Source organism: Podarcis bocagei, assembly GCF_964188305.1.
Source record: "Podarcis bocagei genome assembly, chromosome: 3".
Taxonomy (NCBI): domain Eukaryota; kingdom Metazoa; phylum Chordata; class Lepidosauria; order Squamata; family Lacertidae; genus Podarcis; species Podarcis bocagei.
The window spans coordinates 110,799,309-110,817,957 of NC_138127.1; the positions used below are offsets into that span (position 1 = coordinate 110,799,309).

At 48.6% G+C, this 18,649-nt stretch overlaps 1 protein-coding gene across 1 annotated transcript in view; it reads left to right on the forward strand.

Moving 5' to 3' along the window:
- SCARA3 (scavenger receptor class A member 3) overlaps positions 1-18,649 on the forward strand; it is a 129,223-nt gene that overhangs the window by 62,725 nt on the left and 47,849 nt on the right. The window lies entirely within an intron of this gene.

Consider the following 18,649-nt stretch of genomic DNA (forward strand, 5'->3'; position numbering starts at 1 on the left):
ACAATGGGAAGGCTTTCCCCATTTGCCTCCCTTCCTGCAGAGGAATATCTGAGGTCACTGGGAGAGTTGAAATGGCTCCAGGATTGCTCTATTGCAGACACATGGTTCATATATTTAGATATGTGTGCATTTATGAATATTTATTCTATATTTGAGACCTTAAAATTCTTAGAACAAAGGCAAAGATTTGCCCACAGACAAAGGCAGAGAGCAGCAGCAGCAGGGTTGCCAGGGAGGCCAGCTTTTCAAAGGGTTAGGCTGAGGTCCCATCTAGTCCAGCATCCAGCCAGATACTCCCCTGGAAAACCCACAAGCGGGGCCTCAGCAGCTCCCCTGCGGTGTTTTCCAGCAACTGGGATTCCAAAGTATTGTTGCAGAGCAGAGCCATCACCATTTGGAGCAGGAGCCTCAGTCGCCCTCGCCTTCCATCCCTGGCTGCTGGGGGTCCCTGAAATTTAATCCCTGCTTAGCAGAACTATCTCACTTCATCTGCCCTCCTCCCCGGCCACATCCACCCCAGGCAGCCTGCCTGGCTCCAGAAAAGCCATGAAGGGCTGAGGAATTAAAACAAAGCTGCTCTCCACCTCCCCTTCTCCAAACATCCCCCCACAAACACACACACACACAGACACACCCTGCATTTTGGGAGCAGCCAACAGCCGTGGGAAATAGCCAGGGTGCTGACTGCCTTCAAATCAAATGAAGGGTTGGATAAAACCACAACCCACCCCCACCCCCCCAACCCACCCCCGGGACTGGAAGAACTGTTCCAGCGAGTGGGGAGAGAGAGACCATTGCTGGATTTCCATTCTCCAGAGTAAATTGCCCAGCCTCACGCAATATGGCTTTTCTTTTCTTTTTAAAAATATTTTTATTAGGAATTTCAACATAACAATTTATCAAAAATACATCATCTTCATTCCCTCCCCCCGAAAAGAACCCAACCAGAGACTTCCCTCAGCTCCTCTCTCTGGTTTCTCAGCACATATTATTCTCTGCATGTTATAAAATTGTAAAGATCCTCAGTTTGTCTATCTGTATATTACCAATGAAGAATTTGTGACTGTTGATTCAAAACCTGCCAGGGAGTCCAGGAAGTCCAGCTCTACAATTCTATTATTCTAACTCTTGGAGGTCACTGCAAGGTGACCAGCAGTTGTTGGATATCAAATCAATGCTGGACTTGCACAAATCCTCTCCTAAGGTGCTGGTCTTGACCTTTAAAGCCCTTTGTGGATTAGGTTCCTCATATTTACGGGACCGCTTCTCCTGGTCTGCCCCGCAGAGGACCTTAAGGTCCATGAATAACCATAATTTAGAGGTCCCAGGCCCTAAGGAAGTCAGACTACCCTCCACCAGGGCCAGGGCCTTCTCAGTGGTGGCTCCAACCTGGTGGAATGCTCTGTCCCATGAGACCAGGGCCCTGCAGGATTTAACCTCCTTCCACAGGGCCTGTAAGACAGAGCTATTCCGCCTGGCCTTTAATTTGAACTTAGCCTGATCTTTTATTTCCCTTCCCTTCCCTCACCCGCTCTGGGATCCCACAGCTAATTCTCCCCTGGTCTCCTCGCTGGCCCAAATAGTAGGACTAATTTAGCCAGCTAGCCCTGGCGATCATCTAATGTTTATTGGATGGATTTCCCCCCTAAATTGATTTTTGAATTCTGAATTTATTGTTATTCACGTTTTATACTGTATTTTATGCTCTTTTTTGTTGCATCAATTAAGTGTTTTAAATTTGCTGTTAGTCACCCTGAGCCTGGTTTTCTGAACCGGGAAGGGTGGGGTATAAATAAAAAATTATTTATTATTATTATTATTATTATTAAACCTGTGAAACCACACTGGTACCACCGTTTGCCCACAGGAGTGGTGTGAACATGCCTCCGTTGCTAGCCCATTCTCCCCCTCTCCCCACTCCCCACCTCTGTGAACTAGAAAGCAAGCTCAGAAAGGAGGTTTCTGTGTCCCGTGACCAGGGAGAAATCATCTCCAGGATCCGAATGCTCAGGCACATTCCGGGGCGGAAGGAATCTCCCCTCTGAGCTACATGGCCTGGTTTGCATTACGGAAAAGTTTGGCCGGGGGCCTTGTTGACAGGCGTCCAGGCGAGGTTTACACGCTACCCTGTGATTGTGGGAGAAAGGGAGTCATTCACAAGAAGAGCCTTGGAGGAGTTGGCATCTGCGGGGAGGAAGAGACAAGCCGCAGAACCACCAACGTGGAGGGCAGCGGGGCTCAGTGGTCATCACCCGGCGGAGCTCTTAAATTCTCCGCAGTTTGGGCATCACAACTTTTATGTACTGAGTTGAATAGGATTCAGAATGCAACAGCCTGATTGGTCCTAGAACAATAGGATCCAGAATGCAGCAGTCTGATCGGTCCTAGAACAATAGGATCCAGAATGCAGCAGCCTGATTGGTCCTAGAACAATAGGATCCGGAATGCAGCAGCCTGATTGGTCCTAGAACAATAGGATCCAGAATGCAGCAGCCTGATCGGTCGTAGAACAATAGGACCCAGAATGCAGCAGCCTGATTGGTCCCAGAACAATAGGATCCAGAATGCAGCAGCCTGATTTGTCCTGGAACAATAGGATCCAGAATGCAGCAGTCTGATCGGTCCTAGAACAATAGGATCCAGAATGCAGCAGTCTGATCGGTCCTAGAACAATAGGATCCAGAATGCAGCAGTCTGATCGGTCCTAGAACAATAGGACCCAGAATGCAGCAGTCTGATCGGTCCTAGAACAATAGGATCCAGAATGCAGCAGTCTGATTGGTCCTAGAACAATAGGATTCAGAATACAGCCGTCTGATTGGTCCTAGAACAATAGGACCCAGAATGCAGCAGTCTGATCGGTCCTAGAACAATAGGATCCAGAATGCAGCAGTCTGATCGGTCCTAGAACAATAGGATCCAGAATGCAGGAGTCTGATCGGTCCTAGAACAATAGGATCCAGAATGCAGGAGTCTGATCGGTCCTAGAACAATAGGATCCAGAATGCAGGAGTCTGATCGGTCCTAGAACAATAGGGTCCAGAATGCAGGAGTCTGATCGGTCCTAGAACAATAGGGTCCAGAATGCAGCAGTCTGATCGGTCCTAGAACAATAGGATCCAGAATGCAGCAGTCTGATCGGTCCTAGAACAATAGGATCCAGAATGCAGGAGTCTGATCGGTCCTAGAACAATAGGGTCCAGAATGCAGGAGTCTGATCGGTCCTAGAACAATAGGGTCCAGAATGCAGCAGTCTGATCGGTCCTAGAACAATAGGATCCAGAATGCAGCAGTCTGATCGGTCCTAGAACAATAGGATCCAGAATGCAGCAGTCTGATCGGTCCTAGAACAATAGGGTCCAGAATGCAGGAGTCTGATCGGTCCTAGAACAATAGGGTCCAGAATGCAGCAGTCTGATCGGTCCTAGAACAATAGGATCCAGAATGCAGCAGTCTGATCGGTCCTAGAACAATAGGATCCAGAATGCACCAGTCTGATCGGTCCTAGAACAATAGGATCCAGAATGCAGCAGTCTGATCGGTCCTAGAACAATAGGATCCAGAATGCAGCAGCCTGATTGGTCTTAGAACAATAGGATCCAGAATGCAGCAGTCTGGTTGGTCCTAGAACAATAGGATCCAGAATGCAGCAGCCTGATTGGTCCTAGAACAATAGGATCCAGAATGCAGCAGTCTGATTGGTCCTAGAACAATAGGATCCAGAATGCAGCAGTCTGATTGGTCCTAGAACAATAGGATCCAGAATGCAGCAGTCTGATTGGTCCTAGAATCCCGGAATTAGCCAATCCCGTGGGGCCCATTGTATAAATAATGTATATAAGGCAGACATTCTGGGGGAACTTCCATTCCTCCTCACCACTATGAGCTGAATAAAAAGCATGAAATCCACTCTCGACTCTGAGTATATTTCAGCTCTGCTGGCTTCCAAGGCTGGGCCAGGAGAGGAGAAGGCTTAAAAGTTTGTTTTGGTTGGGTTTGTAAGTGAAGTTTTGGCACGCAACTGTGAAAAAAAACGGCAAGAGCAGCCGCCTCTCTGGGAAAAGAGCCCAGCCCCTCGGGGCAACCAAGTGACTCACAGCCATGAGGGGTCCTCTTGCAAAACAGGGCACGGAGAAGAGAACAAATTGCCATCTTGCTTGGGTTACAGGAATGTTGCAGGCCTGTCATGGGACACCAGAAGACAGCTGTAGTCAGCAGCAGCGGCAAGTTAGCGCTCCGTTGAAGACCTGTGTCTGGGGAAGCCAAATCACGGCTATCACAGGCTCTGAGGTCCAGGCGTAGGAGGAGGGAGCTGTGTGCCAGATTTGGTGGGGCGAGGAAGCCTGGGTGGTTGGGAGGCAGGCAAGAAGGTAGAACATAGTGGCATGGAAAATAGAACTGCCAATATCTTCATGGTCCTCCTTGTGGTGCAGCAATAAAATGGACAGCCCATTTGCAAAGCTAAGCAGGGTCAGGTATGGTTTCAAATTGGATGGGAGAATGCGTGTTGAGATTCCTGCACTGCAGGGGGTTGGACTAGATGATCCGAGGGGTCTGCAGTTTGGGAGAGTCAAAATGGCTTCAGGATTGTTCTCCTGTATGTTCCTGGGCTCCATGATCACTGCAGAGGGTGACAGCAGTCACAAAATTAAAAGATGCCTGCTTCTTCGGAGGGAAGATCTAGACAGCATCTTAAAAAGCAGAGACATCACCTTGCCAACGAAGGCCTGTATAGTTAAAGCTATGGGTTTCCCAGGTTAGCATAGGCTAGGCAAAACTATCACAAATGGGGAGCAGACGTGAAGGAAAGAGGAATTATGGTGATTAAGCAATCTGTGGTCCTAGTAGTTTGGAGAGCAAAGGAGCAAAAATATGGTCTGAAGCTCAACATCAAAAAAACAAAGATCATGGCCACGGGTCCCATCACCTCCTGGCAAATAGAAGGGGAAGAAATGGAGGCAGTGAGAGATTTTACTTTCTTGGGCTCCATGATCACTGCAGATGGTGACAGCAGTCACGAAATTAAAAGACGCCTGCTCCTTGGGAGAAAGGCGATGGCAAACCTAGACAGCATCTTAAAAAGCAGAGACATCACCTTGCCAACAAAGGTCCGTATAGTTAAAGCCATGGTTTTCCCAGTAGTGATATATGGAAGTGAGAGCTGGACAATAAAGAAGGCTGATCGCCAAAGAATCGATGCTTTTGAATTCTGGTGCTGGAGGAGACTCTGGAGAGTCCCATGGACTGCAAGAAGATCCAACCTCTCCATTCTGAAGGAAATCAGCTCTGAGTGGTCACTGGAAGGACAGATCATGAAGCTGAGGCTCCAATACTTTGGCCACCTCGTGAGAAGAGAAGACTCCCTGGAAAAGACCCTGATGTTGGGAAAGATGGAGGGCACAAGGAAAAGGGGATGACACAGGACGAGATGGTTGGATAGTGTTTTCGAAGCTACTAGCATGAGTTGGACCAATGAGTGGGAGGCAGTGGAAGACAGGAGTGCCTGGCGTGCTCTGGTCCAGGGGGTCACGAAGAGTCAGACATGACTAAATGACTAAACAACAACAACAAATTAGAATTATTGTAACATTAGGTTAGGGACGTGGGTGGCGCTGTGGGTTAAACCACAGAGCCTAGGACTTGCCAGTCAGAAGGTCAGCAGTTCGAATCCCCTCGACGGGGTGAGCTCCTATTGCTCAATCCCTGCTTCTGCCAACCTAGCAATTTGAAAGCACATCAAAGTGCAAGTAGATAAATAGGTACCACTCCGGCGGGAAGGTAAACGGTGTTTCCGTGCGCTGCTCTGGTTCGCCAGAAGCGGCTTAGTCCTGCTGGCCACATGACCCGGAAGCTGTATGCTGGCTCCCTCAGCCAATAGAGCAAGATGAGTGCCGCAACCCCAGAGTCGGCCACGACTGGACCTAATGGTCAAGGGACCCTTTACCTTTACCTTTAACATTAGGTTGTCTGGAGCTGCTTTGAACCTGCTTCTGCCATGGAAAAGTGGGATACAAATAAACTCAGTTTGCTGCCTCTGGCTGGCATTCCGTCGCAGGTGCTTTCGAGTCCCTGTGGCCGTGCCTGCTTCAAGGTCATGCCAGGGCAGAGGAGGGGCGAGCTGGCAAATACCCCAGCCGCTTCCTCTCTCCCAAACAACTGCTCTCCCCACGCAGAGCTGCAGACCAAGCCAGGGGCCTCTTTCCCATGAACTCCTGGAAGCCCTCCAGGATGCAATAGCAAGGAGAGCAAATCTCCGTTGGGAAGGAGAAAGGGGGGGCAGGGGCACTCCAACAACAAACCATGGGGTGGAAGTAGAAAGAGGGTCTCCAAGCCCTCCCAGAAGAGGACATCAGATCGCTGTAGGGCAGCTTGCAGCTGCCTGTCTGACAGGCCACTATTTGTGGACGGCAGCTCCCGACATTTATTTTTTGAAATAACTTTTCTGCGGGGATGGAAATTCTGCTAAGGTAGCACATTATGGTTGTTAATATAGGGAGGAGGAGAGGCTGGCAAGGGAGCAAAGGGACTGCGGGGTAGAATTTCAATCACGTTAGCAGAAAACCTCGAAAAGTCAACTTGTTTTCTGCTGCGCTGGAGGATAGGATCTGGCCCAGCAGAGTCCGGTTACGAGAAAGGAGGTTCTGACTAATTGTTAGGAAGGCGGTAAAAGCTGTTTTGCAGTGCAATAGATCGCCTCTGAAGGTGGGGACCCTCTGGCAGGGATTCTTCCGTTGTCATTCTTGCATTGCAGGGGGTTGGACTAGATGGCCCCTAGGGGTACCTTCTGTGATAGGAATTTTGAGCTCTTAGATATATGTTAAATGTTCATAAGTGTACCAACCAAACACGTACATAGATCAGCACAGGAAGACCGACCTGAAACCATTTTTGATTCCCAAACTGAGCAAATGATTTCTCTGCAAGGTCAAAGTGGGAAACCTCCCCATTGTCTTTTCCTTCACAAATCCTGTCTTAAGGGCACATTTAAGATATGAATAGGGTGTGAGCTTGTGACCTGGCTCAGGAACTAAGTATTTGTCATTACAAAAGACTGGCCAGGCTCCCCCAGGTATCCAATCAAGTGAGCATTAACAGGTAACCTGTCAGACGAGATAAACAACGCACTGTAGACCGCCTTTTCTGTGATATATGTATGATGTATGGAGGGGTGGTCTTAAGCTCCAGGGCAGGGAATTTAAAATGTCTATATAAGACCTTGCGCCCCATTGTTTGGGGTTCCTCCTCCTTTCTCCTGCGTGTGAGGGGAGCACCCTGTTGCAACAGATGAATAAAGATCAGGCTTATGAACTGCTTTGCTTCTCAATATTCTCTGGTTGGCCTCTGCTATTTTCTCCTACTGACCGGGAACCTACACAAGGACGCTGTACGGGCTCTTGGGCACCCCGTAAGGCAGTGGCAGGGGCGCCGACTTATAAAAAATATTGGGGGAGCCCGCGAAAGCTCATGAATAATTAATAAGCTCATGAATATGCAGATAAAGTGGCGCCGCCTCCTCGTGAGCGAATAGGGGAGAGCGTGCTGCACCTATTAATCAGCTCCGAAGGAAATTGGGTGGAGCTTTTGCTCGGGAGGGAGGGCAGGAGGCATGCAGCCCGACCCTGTGCATTTTGGGCTGGGGGAGGGGCGGCGGTGGCGCTCTGCTGGAGGGGCGCCCGAGATTATTGGGGGGCAGAGCCCCCCTAAAAACGAATTTTTGAGGGGGCTCGGGCCCCCTCAGGCCCCATGGAGTCGGCGCCTATGGGCAGTGGTGTCCAAACTTTTTTCAAAGAGGGCCAGATTTGACGAAGTGAAGGGCCGTCAGGTCCAACCGAAGGGCCAACCAAAGTTGAGTTTTCTTTTAGGGTTGAAGCTGTTGAGCTTTGGAACAGGTTTTTCTTATAACAAGGTTGACTGTGCCTAAAATCTCTCCCAAACTGTGTGATGGCCGTTCTAGCTGCAATAAGCAGGTGTGCCGTCAACTCTTCACGAAAACCCCTGGAGGGACAAAAGGTTCCCGTCCCAGGGTCAGAGAGCGGCGGGTGATGCCCAGCCCTCCTTCAGCCAACTCAGACTTTGCATCGCTGGCTCAGCAGGAGGGAGGGGTGTCCGAGGGCAGCGGTCTTTCCGGGTTTACATTCGCTCCAGCCTTGCCGGCCAAGGTCAACATTTCCCCAGCTGTTGGGGCCGCTGGCAGGCCTGGTTCTGATGACCAAGTAACTTTTCCACAAGAGGCGCTTTTGCCAGGCTCCCGAAAACACAAGGAGCCTTTCAGCAAAGGTGGAGGAGGCCGAGAGAAAAGGTTAAGTGGATCTGGAGGGTTCAGGGATAAGGCAGAGCAAGAGGCAAGGGGGTAGGGCTGCCATATGTCTGGGATTTCCTGGGGTGTCCTGGTTTTTACTTTTTGAAATACGGCAACCCTACAAGAGGGTGGCCATGGGAGAAGCGGGTCTAGGCCCCTAAACTTGTTTCTGAGGCTGGAGCTGAAGTCCTGGAACCGTGCTGTGCAGTAACTTTGGGCCTCTCTGAGCATGTGCAGAGTTTGTTTCTAGTCCCACTGAAAAACAAGTGGAATGGGTGACCTCAGAAGATGGTGGACGCTCCTTCACAAGGACATAAGAGAAGCCTGCAAATGGGTTCCTGCATCTGGAACTGGGTTGCTCTCCAGAGCAGCTGCCAATGACTGGCTGAGGCTGATGCATCCAAAACACCTGGAGGGCTTTCCATGGGGAAAGTCTGTTCTACAGCAACTCAGAGGAGGAAAACAAGGAGATCGCCCACTCCATCAGCCGGCCTGGAGCTGGGAGGCATAGCTGTCAACCTTCCCCTTTTTTGCAGGAAATTCCTTTATTCCAGCGCCATTTCCTGCTGCTTCCCGCTGCTATTCTGGATTGTTAGATATCCCATAGACTGTCCCCGGGACAGGTGAGGCTGCTGATCCCTTATTTTCGAGGTTGCTGATCCCTTATTTTCAAATCTGAAAGTTTCAAGATTCCTATCACAACATCAGTCAGGTATTTTGCGGACTGACGTTTGTTCCAGTTCATTGGTAAACAACACAGGACAAATGAAAGTGGAAGGTGTAACAAGGGTCCGTGTTTGCAACCTTGTATTGTTTTTTACCATTGTGCTTATGCCGTAAATGGTTCCGCTTTGCTACCTTCGACACATTCACATACCTGTGGTTTATTTATTTTGGTTGCATTGTATGTCTGTATTTGTTCAGTGGTAATCTCCAATTGTATGCTGGACTTTGGTTGGACGCCACCTCCGATCTCTGCAGGGCTGTGGCAGAGAATCAAGACGCAGTGGAGGAGGCTGTCGTAGGTTTAATAAATAGGCTCAATTCACACATTCACACCTGAATTTAGATGGAGGTCTTTCAGACCTTGCAGCACGCAGAGACACTGTCTTGCAGCTAAGACTGATGGGGCCCAGCATGCGTTGCAGACTCCCCTCTTACATGTGTTTAATATTTGTGCATACCAAACTGCATACAAATTGTCAAGCTTTTTTTTTTTGGCCCTCGCTATATTGTAAGTGTAAGGATTTTCCAGCCATTGCTATCCTAGCAGCTGGAGGCACAGGTCAATTCTGTGTCCAGGGTGGCTGTCTACCAGCTCCATCTGGTGCGCAGGATGAGACTCTCCCTGGCCACAGACTGTGGTGCATGTTCTAGTTATCTCCCGCTTGGACTACTGCAATGCGCTCTAGTGGGGCTACCTTTGAAGGTGACCCGGAAACTGCAACTAATCCAGAATGTGGCAGCCAGACTGGTGACTGGGAGCGGCCGCTCAAACTATATAACACCAGTCCTGAAAGACCTGCATTGGCTCCCAGTACATTTCCGAGCAAAGTTTAGGTGCTGACCTTTAAAGCCCTAAACAGCCTCAGTCCAGTATAGCTGAAGGAGCATCTCCACCCCCATCATTCCACCCGGACACTGAGGTCCAGCTCCGAGGGCCTTCTGGTGGTTCCCTCACTGCGAGAAGCCAAGTTACAGGGAACCAGGCAGAGGGCCTTCTCGGTGGTGGTGCCTGGAGTCACAAGGTCAGGGGTCTGAGGATCAAGAAGCAAGGAGTCACGAGGTCAGGGGTCCAAGGATCAGGAAGTAAGGAGTCAAAAAAACCACATGCAGCAAGGCAGGGAATGTGTTGCTGTGGCAAAGAGCCGAAGGGAAATGCTGACCTTATATCCCTTCCCGGCTCGTGCCACCAGGTGCTGTGAGTTAGCAATCGGCCTCACCTGTGCAGCCGCACCTTGCCTCTTCAGAACAAACTTAGGAAGGCCCCAATCCTGCAAAATCCTATTGGTCACAGGGCCTGGCTCCTGCACCCACTCCTGACACTGACTCAACATTGGGGAGGACTTCCTGACAGTAAGAGCTGTTCAACCATGGAATGGCCAACCTTGGGAAATGGCGGACTCTCCTTGCTTGGAGGTTTCTAAACAGAGGTTGGGCGGCCACTTGTCAGGGACATCTAGAATGCTGGTGTATTTTTCAAGTTCATTGCTGGTTTTAATTTTCTTCTAAACATTTTGAATGCTTTTACTAAATAAGATTATTGTTTTATTCTTTTTGCAAGTGGCTTCGAGGGTGGGTGGGTGTTTAAACAATCAAGTGGTATATAAAATTTATGAAATAAATCAATACGCAGTTCTGATGTGGTTCCTTCATTGCAAAGGGTCCCTTGCACTTGGGGTCCCATCCAGCTCTACAGTTCTATGTTTTTCCTTCCTCGGTGACATAGAATCATAGAATCCTAGAGTTGGAAGAGACCACAAGGGCCATCGAGTCCTGTTGAAAGACCAGGACTAGCCGCCTGAGAAACAGTTTCTATTCAAATGCAATTTTGGTTTGAAACGCAGTGTAAGGACACGGGTGGCGCTCTGGGTTAAACCACAGAGCCTAGGGCTTGCCGATCAGAAGGTCGGCGGTTCGAATCCCCGCGACAGGGTGAGCTCCCATTGCTCGGTCCCAGCTCCTGCCAACCTAGCAGTTCAAAAACACGTCAAAAGTGCAAATAGATAAATAGGTACCACTCCAGCGGGAAGGTAAACGGTGTTTCCGTGCGCTGCTCTGGTTCGCCAGAAGTGGCTTAGTCATGTTGGCCACATGACCCGGAAGCTGTACGCCGGCTCCCTCGGCCAATAAAGCGAGATGAGCGCCACAACCCCAGAGTCGGCCATGGCTGGACCTAATGGTCAGGGGTCCCTTTACCTTTACCTTTAAGGAGTCTCTATGGGAGTATATTGTAAATATACTCTATGGGAGTATACTCTAAGGGAGTATATTTAAAGTGGGGTATCAGAGTTTTTAGGGGGCTAACCAGGTTGCGATAGCTGGGATAGCAGGCTTGTTGGGTTTTGAATGTCTTATGTAGATTTGATTTGATTTTTCAATTCCGTTGTTCTGGGACAATGACAATAAAGATTATCATATCGTATCATATACAGGACATCTGCACAGCAGTCTCTGCAAGGTCGGGCCTGTCTTCGGACCACCGTCCTGCCTTTCTGAGCCTCGCAGGCACCTCGTTGGCCAGTTAGAAGACGGATCATTGGGCCTGATTCAGGAGGCCCTTTTGAGGTCCTGAGCTTATTATTAGGAGGCCCAGCCAAGGACTGACGGAGGCCTCCCACGCCGGCTGGGCAGGAAGCCGTTGAGCGAGCCAGGAGGCATCATGAGACCAGCAGAAGGAAAGACTCACGATGTTCTGCAGATGCCTCCAGAACAAGCAAGAGGAGAAGGCGAGGAAGTCCCCACCCAGAAGTGTCTTCTCTGGGCAGCTGGATGGTGGGCACTTGCCAGCCAGTCTGGAAAACAAAAACTGCTCCAGGCAGGGACAGCATCCTGCAAGCTCTGAACTGGGAAAAGGAAACAAAGCAGAGAGGACTGGACTCTCTGCACAACCTTGGGCCGTCGGAGACAGTGGCTTCACAAGGCCAGCAGTGACCTGATGATTTGTCTGCTGCATCAAAGGTGTGCTTGTGTTTCGTTTGTTCCTTAAGAAGGTAAGAAGACTGGTGGATCAGGCCGGCGGCACCTCTAGTCCAGCGTTTTGTCCTCGCAGCAGCTGACCAGGTGCCTGTCCGAAAGTAGTGTGATAGGAATTTTGAGGTCTTAAATGTTCCTAAGTGTACCAACCAAGCACGTACACAGGAAGACCGACCCGAAACCATTTTTGATTCCCAAACTGAGCAAATGATTTCTCTGCAAGGTCAAAGGAAAATGGAAAAGTCTCCCCTTTGTCTTTTTGTTCACAAATCCTGTCTTAAGGGCACATTGAAGATATGAATGGGGTGTGAGCCTTTGACTTGGCTCAGGAACTAAGTATTTAACATTACAAAAGACCGGCCAGGCTCCCCAGGAAATCCAGTCAAGTACAGTGGTACCTTGTGTTACATACGCTTCAGGTTACATACGCTTCAGGTTACAGACTCTGCTAACCCAGAAATAGTGCTTCAGGTTAAGAACTTGGCTTCAGGATGAGAACAGAAATCGTGCTCTGGCAGCACAGCAGCAGCAGGAGGCCCCATTAGCTAAAGTGGTGCTTCAGGTTAAGAACAGTTTCAGGTTAAATAGGGACCTCTGGAACGAATTAAGTACTTAACCTGAGGTACCACTGTAAGCATTAACAGGTAACTTGCCAGACAGGAGATAAATAACAACAGGAGATAAACAAAGCACTCAGATTTCTGCTGTAGACCGCCCTTTCTGTGATGTAGGTATGATGTATCTGGGGGGTGGTCTTGGGCTACACCCCTTCTGTGATGTATGTATGATGAATGGAGGGGTGGTCTTGAGCTCCAGGGCAGGGAATTTAAAATATCTATATAAGGGCGGGCACACCTTTGTCCTGGGCCCTCCTCCTCTCTCCTGCGGGTGAGGGGAGCACCCTGTTGAAACAGATCAAGAAAGATCAGGATTACTAGCTGCTTTGCTTCTCAATATTCTCTGGTTGGTCTCTGTTATTTTCTCCTCCCAAGAGGGAACCTACGTAAGGACTCTATATGGGCTCTTGGGTAGCCCATAAGGGGGAAAGGGGCAGATTTTTGTTTACAACTGTAGCAAGCAAGATGCAAGCCCAGAAGCACTCTCCTTACCTGAGTGCAACAGGTGCTCAGAAGCATTGCCTAGCCATCAATAGCCATATCCTCCCTGAAGTCGCCTGATGCTATCTTAAAGGTTGGTGGCCATTGCTGCCTCGGAATTATTATTATTGAACAGATTCAGTAACAGCAAAATTATTAGGGGGCGGGGAAGAATCTGATCAGTTTACTGCAAGAGAAGTACACAAATCTGGCCTTTTACTAAGTTTTTAAAGATAGATGTAGCTTGACAAACATTTCATTAGCCCATTACCAAACTCAAAACCATGGAGAGACCTGGTCTGAACAAAGACATTGGATTCTTATCTCATTATACATGACTAAGCCATTTTTCACCTTCTCACCCCTTGCCTTTTCCTGTAAGACCTATTGCAGTCGTTAAGAGTCGTCAACAGGCTCATCTCAGCTATCTGCCAATCTCCCATTCCCACCACCCTTCTGAGTAATACCCCTCCCCACCTTCTCACTATATAGAAGGATCTGGCAACTTCTGTTTCAGTGTATCTGAAGAAGTGTGCATGCACACGAAAGCTCATACCAAGAACTAACTTAGTTGGTCTTTAAGGCGCTACTGGGAGGAATTTTTTTATTTTGACTATGGCAGACCAACACGGCTACCTATCTATAACTTCATTAGCCCAGATGACTTTCCGCAGCATGGTTTGTTTCCCTTTGCCCCGCTGCATGACGTGGCCCCGATTGTGAACTTGGGTTTACGTCTGTGGGCTTATACATGGGGTCTTTGTCTCCCGCTGGCTTTGCAGCAGTAGCCATAGCTGAGTTTATTGCCTTTAAATGTTTTGAGCTGCCTTGTGGCAACAGGATGGGGAAATCTGGATTATTTTATTTTCTAAAGAAGCCGCCGAGCCTGGCTTACCGCATCTCTAGATCTAAGAAAACAAAACAGAGCAAAACAAGAGCTTTGTTTGAAGTGATGCAGCCCCAATTATGGGTGATTCATGTTGTGCAATTTATTTTATTTGTGCAGTGAAGAGCCTCAAATGTTGTGGCCTGTGTGTTTTTGCAAGTTATGCAAACAGCTTCCCTGAAACTGCTAGGAGCTCATGGAAAAACAAACCCTTCCTCGTCTTGCAAAGCACACACCGTGAATCAAAGGATACGGATCTAAGAGTTTACCAAGAGCTCCACCTATCTGGGGCTGGAGCTCTGTACATGCCTCCCAAGCTACTGGATTCCCTTAGGTCCACTCTGTGCAACCGGTAGGAGCTCCAGTGTCGAGTCGTGGCGACGGCATCAGAGTGGGACCTGGGAGAGACCATGGTTTGAATTCCCACTCAGTCATGATGCTCACAGGGTGACGTTGGCGCCCAGCCCAGGCCTCTCAACCTCACCAACCTCACAGGGTTGTCGTGAGGATTCAGTGAGGAGGGGGAGAACCAGGGCCAGGAGTCGGCAAAGTTTTTTGTGGCTTGGGCCGGTTCACAGTCGCACAGATGCCATGGTGGGTCAGAGTGTGCGCATGCACAGACACATGCGCAAACGCTATTTTTGGCGCTCTTCCTGGTGTGCGCAGCTTCCCATTGGCTGCAGGAGCTTTCTGCAGCCAATGGGAAGCCGGCCAGTGTCACGGAAGGCGGTCCCCACTCTGCTCTGTGCCGGTTTAGTGTGGCGCACGGGAGCCAACCAAGTTGGTGGCAGGGGTCCCCAAGCGAGCGGCGGGGGTCCATGGGCTGGCTAAACAACCCCAATGTGCTGCTTGTGGCCCATGGGCCTTAGGTTGCCGACCCCTGACCGTGACTTGGAGTTCCTTGGAAAATAAGTTGGGATATAAATGCAAATGATATGCATTTATATTTAAATTTATATTTATTCCTCTTGCATGATTGCTAATTGCATGGTGGGAACATCACTGAATAAGGCTAATGTGTTGATAATAAGAAATAGCTTCCTCAAAATTATCCCTTTCTCAATTTGATTCAGTGGTGCAGCCTTATAAGATCTCAATAATTGGCACCTGTGGTGTTTGCTTGGTTTTAAGTAAGAGACCATTAACTTCCTTGGATACTGTAAAAGTTTGTACAGTGGTGCCCCGCAAGACGAATGCCTCGCAAGACGGAAAACCCGCTAGACAAAAGGGTTTTCCGTTTTTGAGCTGCTTCGAAAGACGAATTTCCCTATGGGCTTCCTCCGCAAGACGAAAACGTCTTGCGAGTGTTCCGATTTTTTTTCGCTCCCCCCTTTTTCTAATAGCCTTTTAGTCGTTAAGCCGCTAAGCCTTTAATAGCCGCTAATCCGCTAAACCTTTAATAGCCGCTAATCCGCTAATAGCGCTAATATCACTAATCCGCTAATACGTCAATGGGCTTGCTTCGCAAGACGAAAAAACCGCTAGACGAAGAGACTCGCGGAACGGATTATTTTCGTCTTGCGAGGCACCACTGTAAAGAAAAAACAGGAACTGTGTGCATATTTGAAATGCATGATTCAAATAAATATTCCAGTTGACTATTTGCACTCCAGTAAATTTTGCTTACAAAAGAAAATAATAATAAATGCAAATGATAGTAATAAGGAAGTGAGCACTGTCTCAGGCCACCACACATCTCTAGGTGTAGAATTGAGAGAAGCGCAAGGCTCCAAATGTGAGCTAATGCCCACTGCCACATTCGCCACCACTGCCACCTTGAGGAGACACTTTTATCCAGCCGTTTATTGGCTGTTGGAGAGAAGAAAGGCTCTTGTTCAGACCACACCTGGAATACTGCATCAAAGTTCTGGGCACCCCAATTTTAGGAGGATGTTGACAAGCTGGAAGGAGTGCAGAGAAGGGCGGCCAGGGTGGCGGCCTGGAAACCAAGCCTTGCAAGGAACGATTGAGGGAGTTGGGGATGTTCCGCCTGGGGAAACGGAGGCTGAGAGGTGGTGTGAACACCGCCTGCAAATATTCGAAAGGGCTGTCCCATGGCAGATGGAGCAAGCTTGTTCTCTGCTGCTTCTGAGGGTGGGACTGGAAGCAACAAATTCCAATGCCAAGAAGAAGAATCCTAGAGTTGGAAGAGACCACAAGGGCCATCGAGTCCAACCCCCTGCCAAGCAGGAAACACCATCAGAGCACTCCTGACATATGGTTGTCAAGCCTCTGCTTAAAGACCTCCAAAGAAGGAGACTCCACCACACTCCTTGGCAGCAAATTCCACTGTCAAACAGCTCTTACTGTCAGGAAGAAGAAGAGGAGGAGGAATCTGGATTTGATATCCCGCTTTATTACTCCCCTAAGGCATCTCAAAGCGGCTAACAATCTCCTTTCCCTTCCTCCCCCACAACAAACACTCTGTGAGGTGAGTGGGGCTGAGAGACTTTCAGAGAAGTGTGACCAGCCCAAGGTCACCCAGCAGCTGCATGTGGAGGAGCGGGGAAGCGAACCCGGTTCACCAGATTACAAGGCCACCGCTCTTAACCACCACACCACACTGGCTCTTGAGCTATTAGACCACTATCATAACTCCTCTTTTCCAGGCTAAACATACCCAGCTCCTCCAACCGTTCCTCATAAGGCTTGGTTTCCAGACCCTTGAACCAGGCAGAGGGCCTTCTTGGTAGCAAACCCGGTTCACCAGATTACGAGTCCACCGCTCTTAACCACTACACCACGCTGGCTGAAGGAAGGAGAGGCACGAGGAAGAACTTTCTGGTGGCAAGAGCCGTTCTGACACTGCAATGGGCTACCTCGGAAGCTAGTGGATCCTCCTCCATTGGAGGTTTTTAGGCATTGGATGAACACCTGCCGGGGATAACTCAACTGCAATTCCTGTACTGCGGGGTGTTGGGACTAGATAACCAATCCTATGATTCTAAGCAACCATCAGACTTCCTGACTCCAGAGTTGCGAAGAGGATCAAACAAATAAACTAACTGGCTACCAGGAAAGACATGCTTCTCCTCTTTAAGTGTAAACATCAATGCCTTAATTTATGACACCTAAAGATTAGGAAGATATAATAATAATAATATTTTTTTATCTATATCCCGCCCTCCCCGGCCGAAGCCGGGCTCAGGGCGGCTAACAACAATAAAATAATACAACATGGGACATGTTTTCCCAAAAATGCCAATTTCTGCCCTCTTCACCCCAAATTCATCTCACATAGGCAACAATGGTAATCTGAAGGAACAGACATTAAAACATACACGTCAAAGGAATATTTTCATGTTTCCTTTGTGCACAAGCATTCCTTCTTCTCCATAGGAATAGAGAAGATCCCAAAAACGTATTTAAGGTATAAGTTTGATGTAGGTCAAAGGAGCAGCTCTCGGGCTCTGAGACTTTTCTCCATACCCTGCATCACTCACTGGGACAATGGCAAAGCCCCATTGGACCAGGCAAAAGGGTGAGCTCTCCATAGCCTCTCAGATTGCAGGTTTCAGAGAGAGAGGGAAAAGCCTAACTCTCAACAAGCACAGAAATCTTAATCTTTACTCGTGAGTCCTCACTCTCTCCTGGATAAGGCACAAACCCATCTCTCTTCCTCTTATAATTTCAGGTCTGCAACAAATAGATAAAAGACGGATAAAATGTTTTTTCATGCAGGACAGTTAAGCCATCACTTGCTCCCACGGGAAGCAGGGACGGCCACCAACTTGGCTGGCTTAAAAAAAAAAAGATTAGATTAAATGTCTTGTGAAAACAACTGGTCTTATATATGATCTGGGCAGCACAAACAGAAATTGTAACTTAATGGAAAACAGCCCAAAATCTTACACCAGACACATGGTACCGCTCACTCTGAAAGAGCTATAATGAAGAAAGCCATGCATAATTTGAGAATGTCCACACTCAAATTTATGTGATCTGGAATTCCTTTATATGACATATAAAGTGAAACCATCATTTTCAAGACAACCATTGCACAACAGCCTGGCAAATCCAGAACAATACTCTTGTGCTCTGATAAAAGTCGAAAAGTTTTTACTTGGGCTTTGTGACTTTAACCCATGTGCAACCGGACTCATTTTCTGCGCCTATTTGATTGTTGTGTTTTTCATCCTTTAACGTTCGTCTGTTGCTGTAACTGTTCTCCCTGTTTCAAATACATAATAACATGAAATACAGTGGTACCTCAGGTTACAGACGCTTCAGGTTACAGACTCCGCTAACCCAGAAATAATACCTCGGGTTAAGAACTTTGCTTCAGGATGAGAACAGAAATCGTGTGGCGGCAACAGGAGGCCCCATAAGCTAAAGTGGTGCTTCACGTTAAGAACAGTTTCAGGTTAAGAATGGACCTCCGGAACGAATTAAGTTCTTAACCCGAGGTACCACTGTAATGGAAAACTTTATCCCACCGAAGAGATTAGACAAATTAAGGGAGAAGAGGGCTATCGATGGCTCTTAGCCACAACAGACGTGTTCTGCCAGCAGGGGCAGAGGCAGTGGTGCTTCTGGGTACCAGTTGCTAGAAGCCACAGGACAGGAGGGGGTTTTGGGGGTCAGATCCTGCTTTTGGGTTTCCCACAAGCATCTTGTTGGTCACTGTGCAAACAGGATGCAGGGCTCCCTTTGGCCTGACCCAGCAGGCTC